The sequence below is a fragment of the Panthera tigris genome, chromosome D1 (assembly GCF_018350195.1).
Source record: "Panthera tigris isolate Pti1 chromosome D1, P.tigris_Pti1_mat1.1, whole genome shotgun sequence".
Taxonomy (NCBI): Eukaryota; Metazoa; Chordata; class Mammalia; order Carnivora; family Felidae; genus Panthera; species Panthera tigris.
In genome coordinates, this window is record NC_056669.1 from 59,068,351 (window position 1) to 59,088,631 (window position 20,281).

The 20,281-nt window shown below is 42.2% G+C and overlaps 1 protein-coding gene across 1 annotated transcript in view; it reads left to right on the top strand.

The window, feature by feature from the left end:
* Nucleotides 1-35: 35 nt before the first annotated feature.
* NUMA1 (nuclear mitotic apparatus protein 1) overlaps nucleotides 36-20,281 on the top strand; it is a 72,142-nt gene continuing 51,896 nt past the window's right edge. Inside the window, exon 1 of the mRNA XM_042957551.1 lies at nucleotides 36-108. The gene's annotated coding sequence lies outside the window, so the exon portion shown is untranslated. The remainder of the gene's footprint in view (nucleotides 109-20,281) is intronic.

Here is a 20,281-nt window from a genome sequence, read left to right on the forward strand (position 1 = left end):
GGGGGCGGGGCCATAGTTTAAACTAATTGTGCGCTCGGAGCGCTGGCGCGAGTCCGCAACGAAGACGATCCCGGGGGACCGTGAGGCGCTGCGGGAGCGCGCGGCCAGGTAACCGGCGCGGGCCCGCGGCTGCTGTTCGGTCTGGGCGCCCGCAGGGATGCGGTGCTGGAGGGGGTGCTGGAGAGGCGGGTGCGAGCCGAGAGCCTCCTTCGTAACCTACTCTGGGGAGATTTATCGGGGGTGAGGTGTGTGAGGAGGGACGCCTGTTCCGAGGGGAGGTGCCGGCGTGCATAGTGGGAGGGTCTGTTTGGGGGTGTGTCCGTGGAATTTTGCCTGAGGACGACCGGGGTGCGGGGTAGTGCCTGTTCCTGAAAGGCTTGTGAGCGAGAGGTCCCAGGAAAGTCTCCGCCTATTATTGTTAACAATAGCAGTAGTAATATTGGTAGTAAACGTTTTCAGAGCACCAACTACGTTTCAGACACTGTGCCACACCCTTTATATGGATCATCTTTTTAATATTCCTAATTTTCCAGTTATACTTTATTAGAGATAGAGAACCGGCGGTATTTTATAATGTTTTTTTGGCCAGGATTACATAGCTAGTGCGTGGTTGGCTGTACTGGGGTGTTTGAGGGTTGGCTTGAGGGGGGGAGGGGCCGTGTGGCGGCTGTGTGTGAGTTGTTCTTAGGGTCAAATCAGGTAGGTTGTTTCATGGAAACATCTTAGAAAGTACAAATTTATGACTAAGTGTGTGAAGGTTGTGGGTGGGAAAGAACCTAATTGGCTTGATGCTCCCTCCTCTGGGTGCGCCTTCTTCGTTACCTCTGGAAGAGTACTTCTCATCTTGCATTGGAAGAGTGTCTGCATGTTTGTCCTTCTGAGTGGAGACAGTGTCTTTTGTCCCTTTATCCTGATGCCTAGACAGCTATGAGTGAGACATGTCATGGCCATTAATGTATGCTTTGAAATGAATGAGCTTTCATGGACTGAAAGGAAATAGGAGCCTGGCTTTCCCATCTTCATTTAGTGGCTTTTGAACTGCTGTATTCTTTTTGTGGGGAATGGGGCTGCCTTCTAAAAATGTGATACTTGCTTTGATCCGTGTTTTCCTCTCTCTGGTGTCTGTTGCCTGGTCCTGTCTTTCCAAAGTTCTGGACCGTCATGTGTGTTACTTTGTGGTGGGCAGAAACCTTGTTGGGAAGGGAATTGGGGCTACCTTGTGGAGATCTTTACTGCTGTGAATATACGGGAACCTGGAGGGAACATTCAGATCAAGTAAGGTAGCTTTCAGTCAGCAGGGATTAGTGTATGTACTCCTTCCCTCTCTGTTCCTGTATGGTATTTCCTCGTTAGAGGAAGAAGCATGTACTTGTCTGTAAAAGCCCCTAAAGTACTCTTTTCTTGGCCCAAGTTTAAGCAAATGATGACTAATTGTAATTCCTTAATCTTAATCAAAAGCCAAAGCTGTACTTCCCCAAAGCTAGAAGATATTACCTGAAAGCTCATATAGGAAACATTTCTATCTAGAGTGTTCTTCTTTACTTATGGAATATGGGAGCGAGAAGAATGCTTTGAACTAATACTTGAATTCTAGAACTGTTAGGATAGGGGCAAGCCCTGCCACAGGTGGCTACACAGAACTGATCAGGGAATGTTTTGACAGCTGTGTCTAATTGATAACACCCTGTGGTCAGTAGCTATATTGGGGGTCATTTATTTAAGCCTCTTCTCCAGTGTATACCAAACTTCTCAAAAGGTGTTGTCTGAACTCAAAAATGATCACTTCCAAGAATGAGACAACTCCCAAAGGCAGTCTATTTCAATATTGAACAATTCTAAGTGATAATAATTGTTACTGTATTGTAATAGCATTATGTTAAAATTTTTTTTAATGTTTATTTTATTTTTGAGAGAGAGAGAGAGAAAAAGAGGGGCGGGGGAGGCACAGAGAGAGGAGACACAGGATCCAAAGCAGGCTTCAGGCCCTGACCTGTTAGCACAGAGCCAGATGTGGGGCTTGAACTCATGAACCGTGTGATCATGACCTGAGCCGAAGTCAGTGCTTAACCGGCTCAGCCACCTAGGCTCCCCAACAGTATTATGTTTTGTGCTGCAGTGAGTTTTTCATCTTACCCTTATATGTTTACTATTTGTTTTGTCACAATTCTTTCTTGCACTTTGTTCCATTTTTGTTAAAGAGATGAATGTATCTTTCAGATGTTTTCTTCAGTGAGGGTCAGTTAGTGGTAAACATTCTTCTGGGAAACATCTTTATTTACTCTTTTTTTTTTTTTTTTAACGTTTATTTATTTTTGAGACAGAGAGACAGAGCATGAACGGGGGAGGGTCACAGAGAGAGGGAGACACAGAATCTGAAACAGGCTCCAGACTCCTAGCCGTCAGCACAGAGCCCGACGCGGGGCTTGAACCCACGGACCGTGAGATCATGACCTGAGCCGAAGTCGGACGCTTAACCGACCAAGCCACCCAGGCGCCCCTATTTACTCTTTTGTCTTGATAGTTTAGCTGGGTACTAGGCTTCCAAATATTTTCTTTCAGCATGTTGAAAATGTTATTTTACTGAAATTCTGGCTTTTTTTGTTACTTTTGAGAATGTGTTCACAATTTAACTATCATTTTTTTAGGTAACCTGCATTTTTCTCTGTTTTAAAGATCTTCCCATGTTGTTTGTGTTCTACAGTTTCATTACATGGTGTGGATTTAATTTTACCCTACTGGGGGTTTATAGTGATTCCTCAGTCTGGGATTTCATATCTTGCATAAGTTTTGTAAAAAATTTACGGTCATGGGACAGCTGGGTGGCTCAGTTGGTTGAGTGTCCGACTCTGGCTCAGGTCACGATCTCATGGTGAGTTCGATCCAGTGTCGGGCTCTGCTGACAGCTCAGAGCCTGGAGCCAGCTTCAGATTTCCGCTCTGCCCCTCCCCCACTGTGCTCTGTCCCTCAGTCTAAGTCAACTTTGCTTATGGATAATTTATGTACAGTAAACTTTATTTGTAGTGAAAAGTTTTGAAAGATGTATATACACTTATCAAAAGCTGCCACAATCAAATTATAGAGGAGTACCATCACTCCCCAAAATTTCTGTGTGCTTCTTTACAGTCCATGTTTCCCTTCACCTTGGCTCAGGAACTATTGTAGATTAATTTGTGTTTCCTAGAATTTTATATAAGTTAAATCATACAGTTGTATTTTTGGGCTTAGTTCCTTTCACATAGCATAATGCATGTGAGATTTATCCATTTAGTTGCATATATCAGTAATTTGTTAGTAGTATTCTGTTATATGGTTGTATCAGGTAATTTTGCTTATTCACTGTTCATGGACATTTGAGTTGTTTCCAGGTTTTGGATGTTATAAATGAAATTGCTATGCGCATTCATGTATATATCTTTGAGTGTTTGTATACTTTCCTTTTCAGAGTGGAATGGCTGGGTTGTATGGTGGTATATGTTTAATTTTTTAAGAAATTACCAGTTTTCTCAAGTGGTAACACCATTTAAGCAGTATGTGAGAGCTCTGTTTGCTTTGTATTCTTGCGAATACTTGGTATTGTTGGCTTTTTTTTTTTTTTTTTTAAGTTTATTTTATTTGAGACAGTGCAAGTAGGGGAGAGGTGGAGAGAGAGAGAATCCCAAGCAGGCTCTATGCCCTTAGCATGGAGCCTGACATGAGGCCCAGTTCCACCTACCATGAGATCATGACCTGAGGGGGAATCAAGAGTTGGATGCTTAACTGACTGAGCCATTCAGGCACCCTGGTATGGTCGGCCTTTTTAATTTTAGCCATTCTCATGGAGGTGTAGTAGTATCTCACTGTGGTTTTAATTTGCATTTTTCTAATGACTGATGATGTTGAACATCTTTTCACATATTTATTGGCCATTCATATATCTTCTGGAGCAACTTTGTGGTTGCTTCTGTTGGGCACTCATGGCTAGTCCCAATCTGGGACCAAAATGTATGTAATTTTTCTCTACTTGTAGATTTTCGGGCCACGAGCTTAGGCCGCAAAACGACTATGGTTTTGAATTCCTAGGAGGGTTTTTTCCTCCCACTTCACTAGGTGAGCAAGACAATCTTCCTTATTTCCCTGTGGACAGACTTTTTTCCCCTGGTCTGTCTTTATTGAATGTCTTAGCCTTTGTATAGGGATCTCAGCTGCTCTTTGTAGGCTCAGAATCTGTCTCCTGGACAAAGAGATGGTTATAAATTCTTTACACTGCTAGGATAGCTATGCTGTCAGGTCGCTTTTCCTGGGACTTCCTTACTTTCTTGTGAGCTCAGTTTATCTATGTATCAGGATCCAGTCAGGAAAATAGAAACCACACATAGCTATTTTAAAAGTGAACTCAGTAAAGGGAATTAGTTTAAAGCCTTGCTGGAGGGCTGGACAAGCAAAAAGGGTATCTTTGATGTAATAACTGCATTAAGCAGCTACTTCATCTAGGGCCAAAAAACAAAGGGAAGAAAGGTTGGAGTTCTCAGATCCTGTAAGTCTGAAGGGATCTGGAGGAACTACGCCCTGATTCTCTGAGGAGAGGGCGTCTCCTGGTGCTGCTGGTTTCTCAGGTGTTTGCAGGAAGGGCCTGGAGGAGCCAGGTTTGGTTGAGTTCTGCCCAGCTGGTGCTGGTGCCTCTGAGGGGGGCGCATTGAGGCTGGTTCTGGGAGTTTAGCAAGAAGTGGGAAGGAACCAACTGCTGTTGTCAAGAAACAGCAGGCCATACGAAGGAGGAAGTTCCTGCCTTCCATTTTCCCTTTAGCACCTCCTACAGAGCCAGCTGGCAAAGGTGTGATAGGGTTGGCGGAGTCCAAGCCCCAGTGTCACAGAGCAGAGTGTAACAGGGTAGGTGTGGAGCTGAGAGATAGTAACTTAATTGGCATACTCTAAAAGGATGTTTATTATATTTTTCTAAGCATTTCCAGGTGTATTTAGTGGGAAGATTCTCAGGTTATCTCATTTATTATATCAACAGTCATGGCAATAGTTAACATTGTTTTTTTCTTCAGGATATACTGTGAGCAGGCTCTGTTCTAAGTGCTTTACGTGAACTGCTTCTCAAAGTTCTGTGAGGTAAATACTGTCATTATTACTATTCCCTTTAACAGGCAAGGAAACTGAGACACAAATAAATTAAGTAGTCTATTTAAAGCCATACAGTGTAAGTGGAGTTGGTGTTCTAATCCAAGCATTCTGGGTTCCATAACTCACATTCTTAACTTTCTTACTATGCTGAAAGTTTTTCCCTATGTCAAACCGAACTCTATCTTTCTGTAATTTCTACTCACTAGTTCTGGTTTTGTCTTCCTGCAGAACACATACATTTTTCTCTTCACCTGCATGACAAGTGTGCATATATTTGAACACATTTTCGTGTTCTCCCTCACTAAACATCTGTAGTTCTTCCCTCACATTTGCTACGATATATGACTTTTAGACTTTTCACCACAGTTGTTTCATTCTTTAGCTGCGTGGACTCTGACTTTGCTTTTTAAAAGTGGGGCACAGAGTTGTCTTCTAACACAACCCAAGCCTGCGCTGGTGTTTTGGGCAGCTGTGTTACATTCATGGTTCACTGAGAGTGTGACATCCTCTCTTCTGCCTCCCACCATATGCAGGCTGCTCCCTCCCCTACCCCAAGGGCCCAAAGGCAGCCTATTTAATATAAACTGCTGTACCAAGTCTCTACCTTCTTGTATTAGTTTAGTGAATGCAAACCTTCATGTTTAATCATGTTAAATTGTATCTTGTTACTTTTGGTAGCATAAGAACTGTTGAGAGCTTTTTTGCCAGATCACATCTAAAAGCATTGTATTTTCTCTCCTTCATAGTCTATAATGCCAAAGCTTGACAAGCGGGCTTTATATGTTTTCATTCTGTCTTTGGTAAAAATGCTAAAAATGGTAGGTTTGAGAAATAAGCTGTGTGTAATACTACTATAGGTCTTACTTCAGTTGATGGAGGTTTGAGGGGGAATAGTTTTGGCTGTTCTTTCTGCTAAATTGGAGGAGGAGCTATCTGGAAAGATATCTTGGCTGTCAGTGAGGGGAGGAGAGAATCAAGGTTAAGGGTTGGCCATTGGGCAATCAGTCATCCTAATAAGGGACCACTTGGCAGAAGTAAAGTGATCTGGTGGCTGTAGAAGGGGAAGAGGGCATATTGCACAGCATGCTCCTGGGTTGAGGCCTCAGTAGACAGCTGTGTCAGCTGCCCTTTCTGTCCTATTTAAGGGCTGATTTCTTTGAAGCCAGTGCAGGAAATGCCAGTGATTGAGCCTGGCAGATTTCTTCTGCCTTACTGCAATTGAGGACAGGTTTTATATGGTGAGGAGTAAAGACTGTATATTTCAGGCTTATTTATTTGACCACTTGAGTGCCTTCCTGTGACTGGTCAGACATACTTCTTTTGCAGGCTATCAAGTTTTTGGTACCCGATGACAAGGTGGGTGCAATGTGACCCTGGATCTTGGTCCTTCGTGTGGGTAGCAACTGTTTTGCCCTGTAAGTGGGCATTTGTCAAGTGTCTCACTTCTGGATGGCTTCAGTGAGGGGCGAGATAACAATAGCTTTGATTACCTACTTTTCTATCTTCCATGTGGTGTGATGGTGTGAGTTTGAGGGAAACCTCTTGTTCCTTAGGAGTTTGCTACTGTACCCCTCATGAATTGCTGCAAAGTGGACTCTGTCTGGTTGCTGACCTCCAAAGCCCAGTTTCCGTAGGTAGTGAGCAAATAAACAATGAGTGCCTGTTTTATCTCTCAGAGAGCTGAATATATAAAGAAATGTACAATACAGGATTTCCCTCCTCACCAACTGTTCAAACCTGTAGATTCTTTATAGGAATCATAAATATTTATATACTCTTGTGTGTGTTCAAATCTATCGATACTTTATAAGAAAAATATAACAAACTCTTTGCCTACATTTGCCAGTTGTTAACATTTTGCTGCATTTGCTCTCCATTCTTCATATTCTGAACCTTTGGACTATTAGATGCAAACATCATGTTACTTCATCCTAAATATAATTCAGCAGTGTTTCCTAAAAACAAGAGTATCTGCCTATATAATAACAATACAGCTAGGTCTCAGGAAATTTAGGATTGATTCAGTACATCCAGTGTATAATACTTGTTCAGACATCTCACATTTTTCCAGTAATGTCTTTTATAGATTTTTTTTTTTCAAATCAGCCTTCAGTGAAGGGTCATTCATGCATTTAGTTGTGATAATTTTGTCATGCCCCTTGAGCAATTCCCTAATCTCTCAATCTTGAATGCTTTTTTATCTGTCGCAACATTGACATTCTTTAAGAGGTTAGGTAGATTTTTGCAGAATTTTTTTAAGTGTATTTATTTATTTTGAGGGAGAGTGTGATTGGGGGGAGGGGCAGAGAGTAAGAGGGAGAGAGAGAATCCCAAGCAGGCTCCATGCTGTCAGTGTGGACCCCGACATGGGGCTCTATCTCACGAATTGTGAGATTGTGACCTGAGTCAAAACCAAGATTTGGATGCTTCACCAACTGAGCCACCTGGGCACCCCTAGAATATTTCTTAATTTGGATTTGTATGATTATCTCTTCTTCATTAGATTCAGGTTAAACATTTTTAGTAGAACTAGATAGGTTAATACAGTAGTTTGATTAGTGAAGCTAGAAAACACATGGACTCACTTCAGTTTTGCATGACTGTATATAATTTAGCACTCGACTGTGTTGTCTAGTCTGTAAGCTCTATAGGAATTGAGAGAAGAGGGAACTCAGTAGGGCCTGGATAACTAGGAGAGACTTTGGCAGGAACATGAATAGAATTTGAGATAGTTGGAGTATATGGTTAGATAAGCTGCTCTTTGGGTTTTACATCCCACTATTTAAAAAAAAATTGTTTTTTACATTTATCTATTTTTTGAGAGACAGAGACACAGAGCACAAGTTGGGGAGGGGCAGAGAGAGAAGGAGACACAGAATCCGAAGCAGGCTCCAGGCTCTGAGCTGTCAGCACAGAGCCCGATGTGGGGCTTGAACTCACAAACTGTGAGATCATGACCTGAGCCGAAGTTGGACGCCCAACTGACTGAGCCACCCAGGCGCCCCTCCATCCTACTACTACTAATAATAAAGTTGCATGTATATCATGAAAAATGAATTTCCTCTTCAGATTTAGAGTGCTGTATCTTCTATGGTGTTTGTACTACTGGGAAGCGTTTACTTTAGAGCTCTTGCTTTGGCTTCAGAGGTGATGCCCAGGATTTTGCCAGCTGCCTAACCTTGGGAAAGTTTCTTCACTTGCAAGTTAGAAAGAGTATTAATAACTATTTAATAAGTTATTGTGATGCTCAAAGTGAAGAACTGCATAAATATTTGAATCAAAATATTTGAATGCCTTGGGGCGCCTGGGTGGCTCGGTAGGTTAAGCATCCAGCTTTGGCTGAGGTCATGATCTCCCAGTTCGTGAGTTCGAGCCCCTCATTGGGCTCTCTACTGTCCGCACAGAGCCCACACATCTTCTGTCTTCCTCTCTCTCTGCCCCTCCCTCTCTTTCTCAGTCTCTCTCAAAAATAAATAAACATTAAAAAAATAAAATAATTAAAAAAATAATAAAATATTTGAATGCCTTTAGGTGGGGACAACACTCCATAGTTCTGCCATATGCTCCACTGGAGAATCCATTTCTTTTACCTGCCTGACTCAGGTATTTGAATTTACCACTGCTGGATAACTCAAGGCATGGGAATGAGAAATAGAGTCTTATGCAGAGAGAAGTGGGAAGACTGGCTTGATTAGTTCAGAGTGTATGCTGTGGAATAGTGGGAAGTAAGGTTGAATAAATGACTTGAGGCCATATAATGGAGGGCTTTGAAAATGAAGCCAAATAATTTAGATATAATGCTTTAGACAGAAGAAAGCCATGGAAGGTTTTTGAGGAGAAACACACTTGGAAATTAGTGATATGGAGCCTCCTGAGGAAGGACTTCTCTTGGTTTGGAGACCAGAATCCTAATAGGGCCTTCCCAGTGCTGACCAAGGCGTGGGGGTGGGGGTGGGGGTGTGGTGTGGTTTGGCAATCTTGCCACAGGAGGCCAGAATTTCTGCCCCAGTGACTCTTCCTGCTCTGCCACTGACTCACCCCATTGACCTAGGCTGCGTGGCTTCCCTTCCGTTTGCTGTCTGATCTACAGAATGCTGGGGCTGCCCAAGATGATATGAAGCTGAGCTGACCAACAGTGGGTGGGATGGGAGAATGAACAAGCATTCCTGCCCCTTTGCCCCTTCCCTTGGTAGAGGCTAATTCTAAGCCAGTCTGCCAGGGATCTTGTCCAGGCCTGGGGAAGCTGTCCACCAGGAGGTAAGTTCAGGATGGTTTCTGTCCTTTCTCTGCTTTTTCATAGATCAGCCTTTTCCTGAACAGAAGCTTTATTATTTTCTTTTTCTCTGATTCATGTTCTTCATAGTGACCTTTCAATTACTTGAAGCACATGGGTTACTGCAGGAGGTAGGAAGAGAGTTTTTTGTTTGTTTGTTCAAATATTTTGGGGAGAGCGCAAGTGGAGGAGGGGCAAAGAGGGGAACAGAGGATCTGAAGCGGGCTCTGCACTGACAGGCTGACACCAGGGAGCCCGATGTGGGGCTCAGACTCGCTAACCTTGAGATCATGACCTGAGCCGAAGTCGGATGCTCAACCTACTGAGCCACCCAGGGAGAGAGGTTTAATAAACATATTCTTGCTTTGGGGGGAAGTGATCATAGGTTTCCCTTTATCCAGAACTCTTGTGAACTACATACTAAACAATGACTTATACCTGTAGGGGTGATTATAGAGAGATAACTGGTGTTAAGTCGATCTTTCTCAGCTACTGAGTTTCAGAACCATTCTGGTGTGCTTTAGTGTCTCAAGTTATTTCCTTTCCCTTTGAAAGACAGCAGTGAGGAACACGGAAATGGGAGGAATTGGATTAGGATATGTTTGTGGATTATGCCAGAAGTCAGGGTGACTGGGTTGCTAGTCCTGACTGTTGCTGACCAGCTGTGTGACCAGGGACAAATTACGTAACCTCTGGACTGAAGTTTTTTCATATATAAACATAAACAGTTTGGATTATATGATACGGAAGATTTCTTCCAGGGCCAAAATTTATGACTACGTAATGTGTGATTGTAAAGTAACATAGGGTCGCCTAGGTGGCATAGTTGGTTAAGCATCTGACTTCAGCTCAGGTCATGATCTCGTGGTTCGTGGGTTCAAGCCCCGTGTTGGGCTCTGTGCTGACTGCTCAGAGCCTGGAGTCTGTTTAGGATTCTGTCTCTCGCTCTCTCTGCCCCTCCCCCATTTGTGCACGTGCACGGGCTCTCTCTCAAAAATAAATAAACAGTTGGGACACCTGGGTGGCTCTGTCGGTTAAGCATCCGACTCTTGGTTTAGGTTCAGGTCATGATCTCACGATTTCATGAGTTTGAGCCATGCATTGGGCTCTGTGCTGACAGTGCAGAGCCTGCTTGGGATTCTCTCTCCCGCATTCTCTGCCCCTCCCCCACTCACGCTGTCTCTGTCTCTCTCAAAATAAATAACTTAAAAAAATAAACAGTAAAGTAACGTAATAGCTTAATACATGACATATATTGCACATATCTTGTCCTCTTTGTTGTAGTTGTAGGACACTTAACAGTATTTGTAAGTTTGTCCTCTTCAAAGTAATTGTGTTCTCAGACTTTATATTTATTCTGGTGATGCTGCCAATGCTCAAAATATTTTTGGCTCCTAAGCCAATCTTTTGAATGTCCTCAGAAGTAGCAAATCTTCACTGAACCTTGCTTGGTGGGTTCACAGCCAAAAGATACTATAAGCCAAAGAGTCAAGCAAGGCAGTACATTTTTTGGTGAAAAATGAGGTGTGACTGCAAAACAGTAAGATTTAATTTTTGTGTGTCTCACAGAGTAGACTTTAAACGCAGTTTCCAGAAGAGTGTTTCATATATATTTTGAGCAATGATTATATTGTTAGAATAAGTAAATAACTTCCTACAGAGACTATTTTGACTGCAGTTTTCATTTGATTTAATAAGATTGGAAATTTTGTTTAAAAAGGTGTCACTTAATTTTTTTTTTTATTTTTGTTAATTTTTATTTATTTATTTATTTTGAGAGTGTGAGCTTGAGCCAGGGAGGGGTAGAGAGAGGGGAAGAGAAAGAATCCCAAGCAAGCTCTGTGTTGTTAGAGCGGAGCCTGATGTGGGGCTTGAACTTACAAGCCCTGAGATCATGACCTGAGCAGAAATTAAGAGTTAGGTGCTTAACCCACTGAGCCACACAGGTGCCCTGTCTTTTTTTTTTTTTTAATGAAAAAAAAATTTTTTTTTAATGTTTACTCTTGAGAGGGCCAGACGGAGAGAGGGAGACACAGAATCTGAAGGAGGCTCCAGACTCTGAGCTGAAGCACAGAGCCCAATGTGGGGCTCAAACTCAAAAATGCAAGATCATGACCTGAGCTAAAGTGAGACACTTAACTGACTGAGCCACCTAGGCGCCCTTTCTTTTTTTTTTTTTTAAGTTTTAATCACTTATTTTTGAGAGAGAGAGAGAGAGAGAGAGAGAGAGAGAGAATCCCAAACAGGCTCCATGCTGTCAGCACAGAGCCTGATGCGGGGCTTGAGCTCACAACTGCAAGATCATGTCCTGAGCCGAAATCAAGAGTCAGACACTTAACCAACTGAGCCACCCAGGTGTCCCTGTCACTTCCTTTATACTCACTGTGCATATATGCTTGCTTCTAGGTCAAGGTGACTAGATAGTGTGAGAAAATTAGCCTTTCTCGTGTAGTCCTCCCAAATCACAAATGTATTGGGGGCCAGAAAGGATTGGAACATGCCGCTGTAGGACACTAGCTGAGGAGCCATTGCAGTCCCATCTCCAGAATCAGTCACAAGTTCTTCAGACTGTAGCGCCTCTGCTCACCAGTATGTCAGAATCCATCAGGTGGCGTGGTAGAGTGGAAGCAGATAGTCTTTTTCTGGGAAAAATGATAGATTAGGCTACTCCATTGATCTTTATTTTTTATTTTTTTGGTCAGCATTTGGGTTTGAGAAGGGGTGAGGATAGGCAGGGGGATGGGAAGAGGGAAAGCAGCCTATCTTGAACTGATTTCAATTAGGCTGATTGATTGAAGGCCTGGAATCTTGTTGGTGGTTTTGTTGATAACTAGTCAGTAAATTAAGGTGTTAGGCAGCGGGGTCAACAAAACATTCTGTCGCTGTATGATCATTTGCAATTCTCTTTCTTTTTTAATGTATGTGTATGTTTTTATTTTTTTAATTTTTTATTAAAAAAATTTTTTTTAATGTTTTCATTTTTGAGAGACAGAGACAGGGCGTGAGTGGGAGAGGGGCAGAGAGGGAGACACAGAATTGGAAGCAGGCTCCGGGCTTTGAGCTGTCAGCACGGAGCCTGATGTGGGACTCAAACCCATGAACCGTGAGATCATGACCTGAGCCAAAGGCAGATGTTCAACCGACTGAGTCACCCAGGCACCCCTATATTTTTTTATTTTGAAAGAGAGAGAGACAGAGAGACAGAGAGAACAGGTGGGGGAGGGACAGAGAGAGAGGGAACAGAGAATCCAAAGCGGTCTCTGTGCTGATAGCAGAGAGCCCAGTGTAGGGCTCAAACTCATGGAACCGTGAGATTGTGACCTGAGCTGAAGTCGAACACTCAACTGACTGAGCCACCCAGGTGCCCCTGTAATTCTTTTTTACTCTAGGCCTTGTTTTCCTCATTTTGATATTGAAAAATTTACATGCTAAGAGTTCTAGATCTGAAAACAGGTAAGCCTAAGGAAATTTGAGCTGGGAAAGTATCTACTTGTTCTAAGTTGCTTGACTTTTGGATTAGGGGTAGGAGTGGAATTCCTTTTTAGCCCCTAAGTTACAGTGATTTTACTCTCTATGTGCAGTCATAGCTGAGCGATCAAACATCAAGTAGCTGTTTAATGGGAAGCAGGCACTAGGAGCTTTCTCCTGAAAAACAATCACAGGACATGCTGGTCTGGGAGAAGTCATTGCCTGGTAGGACCTATTGTTTGAAAGAGGTGGGGGTGAATTTCATCAAAATGGACAGTGTGGATATAGTGATTTAGGAGATTTAGAGACTTTGTTCCCTGCTGTGGTTAATTTCAAGCCTACCTTTAAAGGGATTCTCTTAATGATTGGTGGAATGGGATTCATTTAGAGAAGAAGCCCCAGGTAACCACAATTAGAGTTGAATGGCCAAGAGTAGAGCCATTTGCTGGACAGAAAGTGCCCTAATCAGTTGCTTTTTGACACTTACATCCTATAGAGACCCCAAGGAGAGAATAGGATGTTTGGTGAGCTCACTAGGCACTAGGCTGGGAGATTTGGGCTCTAAACAGAGGAGGAGGTGACCTGAAGAATCCACACTTCTTAATCTCCCTGTTTCTCTTCTTTCCTTTAGTGCCCTTTAGTTTTAATTAAGATTGTGTAAACACAGTCAGCTTGCCAGTCCCCTTAAAGTGGCAGGTCCATGACATTTTTGGCTGTTCACTCACGTAAGGTATGTGACTTTAAATTGGAGAGATTGTCCTCTTTGACAGTTTGGCTTCACTGGCCTGCTTCACTGAAAGAATCCATTAGATTAGGGCCAGTTGGCTGTCATTCAGTCAGGCAACATTATTTGGCACCTACTGTGTGCAAGCATTGTGCTGAAATGGAGCTGGATGAGATGATTTCTGCTCTCTAGAAACTTAGTCAAGTGAAACATATTTGCAGCTAGTGTAGACCCAAAGAGGAATGGAATAAAATGTGCAGAAGAACAAGAAATATTGGGATATATGGAGGAAAGAACAGTTGTTTTTGAATTGGGGGAACAAGGAGAGCATCTGAAGAGAGAAGGCATTTGAACCAGCTTATAAAAGATGAACTTGGACTTCAGTAGGTTTGGAAGAAAGCATTTTGAAGGAGGTTACACATGGGCAAAGGCACAGAGCTTGGAAAATGCCTGGCATGTTTGGGAAATGTGTTCTTGAGATAGAAGATATTTTAATTAATTAGTTTTAGTAATCTCTATACCCAGTGTGGGGCTCAATGTCATGACCCCACGATCAGGAGTCACATGCTGTTCCAACTGAGCCAGGCAGGCACCCCCTGAATGTTTATGATGTGAGGAAGAACACAATCCAATCCATGTTATTTAGGTCTTGGTCTGTTTTCTTTAAGTGTAAGGTCTTAGATCTTAGGGTTGAGAAGGTGATGGTCCTGGGTCTAGAGTATAAATAAGGTTTGTAGGCATCTCAATATTACTTGATTTCCCAGTTACATTTACTAAGGCAGCTCCAGAAGCAAGAAGGCAGGAAATGGTCAGCAATGTACCTTTATTTATTTTTTAAAGTGTATTTATTTATTTTTAGAGAGAGCGTGAACGAGCAGGGGAGGGGCAGAGAGAGAGAGAGGGAGAGAGGATCCCAAGCATGCTCCATGCTGTCAGTGCAGAGCCTGACATGGGGCTCAATCCCATGCACCGCGAGATCATGACCTGAGCCAAAATCAATAGACACTTAACCTACTGAACCCCGCAGGCATCCCAGCAGTGTGCCTTTAGACTGAGCTTCTCCACACCCCCAGATGGTTTTCTTAGGCATGTACATTATGCAGTCTTCCTACTAGTGAGTTGCTTACTTCTTTGTTGTTGTTGTTGTTGTTGTTGTTGTTGTTGTTGTTGTTTTGGGGGAAGGGGAGTTCCTTACTTCTGCTAATCCTTTGAGGATAAAATTTCTCACAAAGGGTGAGCTTTTGATTCTACAGCGGAAACCAAAAACATTTATTGAATCTGATTGAAAAGTAGTGTATATTCATTATAGGAAACAGGAAAAATACAGGTAAGTATAAAGAAGAAACTTAATGTATAGTTTTATTTAGTATTTCCTTTCAATGTTTTGTACCTATGCATATTTCTGTTTTGCATAGTCCAGTGTCATACACTACCTATAATTTTGTATTCTGCTTTTTTCCCAGTTACCATTATTTTCATTGTGTAAATTCATATGAATTTAAAATGCGGCTGAAACTATAAATATTCCTAATGACTGTATAGTAGTCTGTCTATCATACAGGATTTGTATAGTGCTTTCAGTTTTTTCTATTTTAAACAGTATTGTAATACTTTTTTTAAATAAAATTTTTAAGCATTTATCTTGAGAGAGGCAGTGTGAGCTGGGGAGGGGCAGAGAGAGAGAGAGAGAGGGAAGGAGGGAGAGAGAGAGAGGGAGAGAGAATCCCAAGCAGGCTCTGCAGGGCCAGTGCTTGAACCCACAAACTGTGAGATCATGATCTGAGCCAAAACCAAGAGTCTGATGCTCAAGCAACTGAGCCACCCAGGTGCCCCTGAATATGAACATCTTTTAGGCTTTTAACATATATTGCCAAATTCCTTTCTAGAGAATCACTTAAAGCCTCACTTGCATGAGGAAAATATAATATTCTTTCTTTGATAATTTTCCACTCAAAGTACTAGATTAAGTTAACTTCCCTGAAGGGTATGATAATTTCTTTGCCATTATTATATAAAACCAAAATTTGGGAGAGGATGGAAGGAGAAAGCATGTGTGTGTGTTGGGGGGTGGTCACTGTTATGAAGCCCTATTTGCTGACGTGACTTCTAGAAATGGAAAAGGAGACAAGTTACTCTTAATTCTCCATTTATAAAATTGGGGTGATAGCACCTTCCCCTTCTGTACTACAGAAATTGGATGACCTAAAATTTCTCATAGAAATGCTTTAATTTCATGCCTCAGATCTTCAGAAGGGTAGACTCTGAAGGAGAGAATTGGTCTTCCTTTCCCACAAAAGTCAGGACCCTAGCTCTTAACGGTTGGCTAGACATTCTAGAAATGCTTAGCTGCTTCATAGTGAATCTTCTGCAAGCAAAAGAGAAGGACAGACACCTGTGTCGTGTTGTGTTGGAGGGGCTTTGTTGGGGATATTCAGCAGAGATGAGGGAGCTTACTTTAATTTCATACTATTATTGTAGTGTGTGAGTGAGAGCTGCATTGCTCATCAGCATCACTGAAGGACATTAGGAACCCGGTCTGTTTCCCATTAGTTGAAATCAAAGAGAAAAAGAAGATGAAGAATAGCACATTGGAAATTCATTAGAGTCGTACTCAACCCAGAAGTAGGGGGATGTCTTTTGACCTCATTTGAGCGTTTTGTTTTATTTTTTAATATATGTATATTTTTAATTTTAGAGGACACATGTGAGCTGGGAAGAGGGGCAGAGGGAGAGAGAACCTCAAGCAGGCTCCAGGTTCAGCACAGAGGCCAGGGCGGGGCTCGATCCCACTACCCTAGGATCATGACCTGAGCTGAAATCAAGACTCGAATACTCAACCGACTGAGCCACCCAGGTGTCCTTTGAGTGTTTTAGATTTGTTTCTTCAATATTACATACCAGACCTATTTTTGCATATAAATTTCATTTAAAATCAGTCTAACGTAGCCATACTCTGGTCAGTTGGATAAGAATTAATCTCCATTAAGAAACTGCTCTTTAGATGTTAAATGTGAATTATTTTGTTTAGGCCCAGGTAGTAAATATTTCAGGCTTTGCAGGCTGTGTAGTTGCAACTACAGTTGACCCTTGAAAAACGTGGGTTTGAATTGCATGGGTCCCCTTATATGTGGATTTTTTCAATAAATACGGTACAGTACTGTAAATGTATTATCTCTCCCTTATGATTTTTCTCAGTAACGTTTTCTTTTTTCTAGCTTTATTGTTCGATTACAGTATTAATACTTATAACTTGAAAGATACGTGTTAATCATTTGTTTATGTTATTAGTAAGGCTTCCAGTCAACAGTAGGCAATATATTAGTAGTTAAGTTTTTGGGATGTCAGAAGTTATACGTGGATTTTCAACCGCATGGGGTGGTGGGGGTGGGGTGGTGGGGGTAGAGCGGTTTGGTGCCCCAACCTTTACATTGTTCAAGGGTCTGCTCTGCTTACCTCTGCAGATCATAGTTTGTTGACCTTTGGGTAGTGGGAAATATATTAGAAGGCCTAGCCATCCAAAAACTATAGCATTTTTCTCAAGCTTTTAAAGGTGTGAGGAAATAGGGGCGCCTGGGTGGCTCAGTCGAGCATCTGACTTTGCCTCAGGTCACAGTCTTCCAGATTGTGGGTTCAAGCCCCATGTAGGGCTCTGTGCTGACAGCTCACAGCTTGGAGCCTGCTTCGGATTTTGTGTCTCCCTCTCTCTCTGCCCCTCTCACACTTGCGCATGCGCTTGCACGCTCTCTCTCTCTCTCTCTCTCAGAAATAAACATGAAAAAGTATGAGGAGTCCATTATATATTAAAATGGAAACATGTCAGATTTTTAAGTGAAAAAGGAAAGTTGCAGAACAAATTATAACAGTATGATTACAGGTATGTAGATCAAACACATTTACACTCTGTTTTTTTATTTACATATATGTACATGTACATCTACACATATATCTTTATACATACACACGTGTACAGAAAAGTCTGAAAGGTTACAACAGACTTGTAACAGTGGTCACTCCAAGGAGGGAAGTGCCATTGGTAAATGTGGGTTAAGGTTTGGTGAATGGGGAGTTTTACATTTTACTCCGTATACTTCGTATTACAATATTTCATAGTTGATAATGTGTTCTTTCCCTTCCTACTTGTTTGGATAGCTGGTGGGCCTATCTCCACTGGCCAGGGTCAGGAGTGTGACAGAGTAGGACTAATTTCCCAGCTCTGCCACGTCAGTTGAGTGGGAAGCAGCTGCTGAGACTAGAACAAGGAGCACATGTATGGGGGTGGGGGGGGCAGAATGTGCAGGTGGCTGGGAGAGGCGGCCAAGACAGGCCAATTCTAATTTACCAACAGTAAGTATCACATGTCATGTCTTGACATTCTCCAAGTTGCTTTGCCTTCCTTTATCACACTGGGCCCTGAGGAAAATTCTATGAGCAAGTAAGGCAGGGATGATGATAGGAAAGGAAGCAATCAAAACATTGGACAACAAGGAAGTGGGGATAGAAAAATTTTTCTTTTTGTAAAAGAATTTAAAGAATTAAAGAATATTTTTAAAGAATTTAGAAAGAAATATGTACAAGGATAGGCATTGTTTAACATGGTAACAGATTGAAAATAGTCATGTCTATCAATTGAAAAATATGTGAACATGTTATGTCATATCCTTTATACGGACTGTTATTATACAGCTTTTTTAAAGTGTGAGTTGAAATTTTATTTATTGACATGGGTGGGGGGATGTTCATGATAAATTATTAAGTGAGAAAAACAAGTTGCAGAGCAATGTTAAAGTATAAACCTAGTTTTTTAAAAGTAGAGAAAAATAAAAAAATCCTCTTTAATATAAAAATATATTTGTGCTTATGTGTTTCAGGGCATGGAAAAATCTGGTAACATTTCTTATCTTGTGGGAGGGCCTGGAGGGGAACAAAAAGGGGCTGAGAGATTACGGATTTGTGGGTTTTGGTTTTTTTTGTTTTGTTTTGCTTTTTGAGAGAGAGCACAAGTGGGGAGAAGGGCAGAGGGAGAGAGAGAGAAAGAATCTTGAGCAGAAATAGGGGCGCCTGGGTGGCTCAGTCAGTTAAGCCTCCGACGTCAGCTCAGGTCAGAGCCTGGAGCCTGCTTCGGATTCTGTGTCTCCCTTTCTCTCTGCCCCTCCCCTGCTTGTGCTCTTTCTTTCTCTGTCTCAAAAATAAATAAGCATTAAAAAAAATTTTTTTTTAAAACAGAAATAAAAGAAGCAGAGAAGAGAGAGCATCTCTTAAGAATTCTTAAGAGAATCTGGGCACTTGGGTGGCTCAGTTAGTTGTCTGACTTTGGCTCAGGTCATGATCTCACAGTTTGTGGGTTTGAGCCCCATATAGGTCTCTCTGCTGTCAGTATGGAGCCTGCTTTGGATCCACTGTCCCCTGCCCCGCCCCCCACCTCTCTTTCATGCACCACTTGTCCGTTCTCTCTCTCTCTCTCAAAATAAATAAACTTTTTTTAAAAAGTGTCTTTGTGGGGCGCCTGGGTGGCGCAGTCGGTTAAGCGTCCGACTTTAGCCAGGTCATGATCTCACGGTCCGTGAGTTCGAGCCCCGCGTCAGGCTCTGGGCTGATGGCTCAGAGCCTGGAGCCTGTTTCCGATTCTGTGTCTCCCTCTCTCTCTGTCCCTCCCCCGTCCATGCTCTGTCTCTCTGTGTCCCAAAAATAAATAAACGTTGAAAAAAAAAATTAAAAAAAAAAAAAAGTGTCTTTGTGGGGCGCCTGGGTGGCTCAGTCGGTTAGGCGTCCGACTTCAGCTCAGGTCATGATCTCGCGGTCTGTGAGTTCGAGCCTCACGTCAGGCTCTGTGTTGATTGCTCAGAGCCTGGAGCCTGTTTCAGATTCTGTGTCTCCCTCTCTCTCTGACCCTCCCCTGTTCGTGCTCTGTCTCTCTCTGTCTCAAAAATAAATAAACGTTAAAAAAAAAAAAAAGTGTCTTTGCAGAGCAGAAGTTTAAATAAAACAACAACAAAGAATTAAGGGAATCCACACTGGGCATGGAGTCCAGTGCAGGGCATGGTCTCACAATGATGCGATCATGACCTGAGCCAAAATCAAGAGTTGGCAACTCAACTGACTAAGCCACCAGGCACCCCTGTATTTTATTTATTTTTAAATGCTTTGCTGCTGTTTTTACATTTTAACACCCTGAAATTAGAATGCATTTATAATTGGTGACATCTTTCAATTGTTGGCTATTTTTTTTCACATTTTCATTTTCTCTGAAATTGAGATATCTTACTATTGATAGTATAGTTCCACTTTCCTTTTTAAAAAAATTTTTTTTAATGTTTATTTTTGAGAGAGAGAGGGAGGGAGAGAAAACAGTGGGGGAGGGGCAGAGAGAAAGAGAGGGAGGCACAGAGTCTGAAGCAGGCTCCAAGTTCTGAGCTATCAGCACAGAGCCTGACTTGGGGCTCGAATTCATGAACCAAGAGATTATGACCTGAGCCGAAGTTGGACGCTTAACCAACTGAGCCAGCCATCCAGGTGACCCTGATGGTTCCACTTTTCAATGCCAATTTTTTTTTTTTTTTTTTTCCCATTAACTGTAATCTTGGCCCCTTTCTGGGCTTCTCTTGCTCCTAACCTCATCAGAATCACATCACCTAGACATTATGGGTAGGGACAAGTGAGTGAACATATTATTTGAGTGTGCAAGGATTTTGTGCATCCTTACTTAACTGATA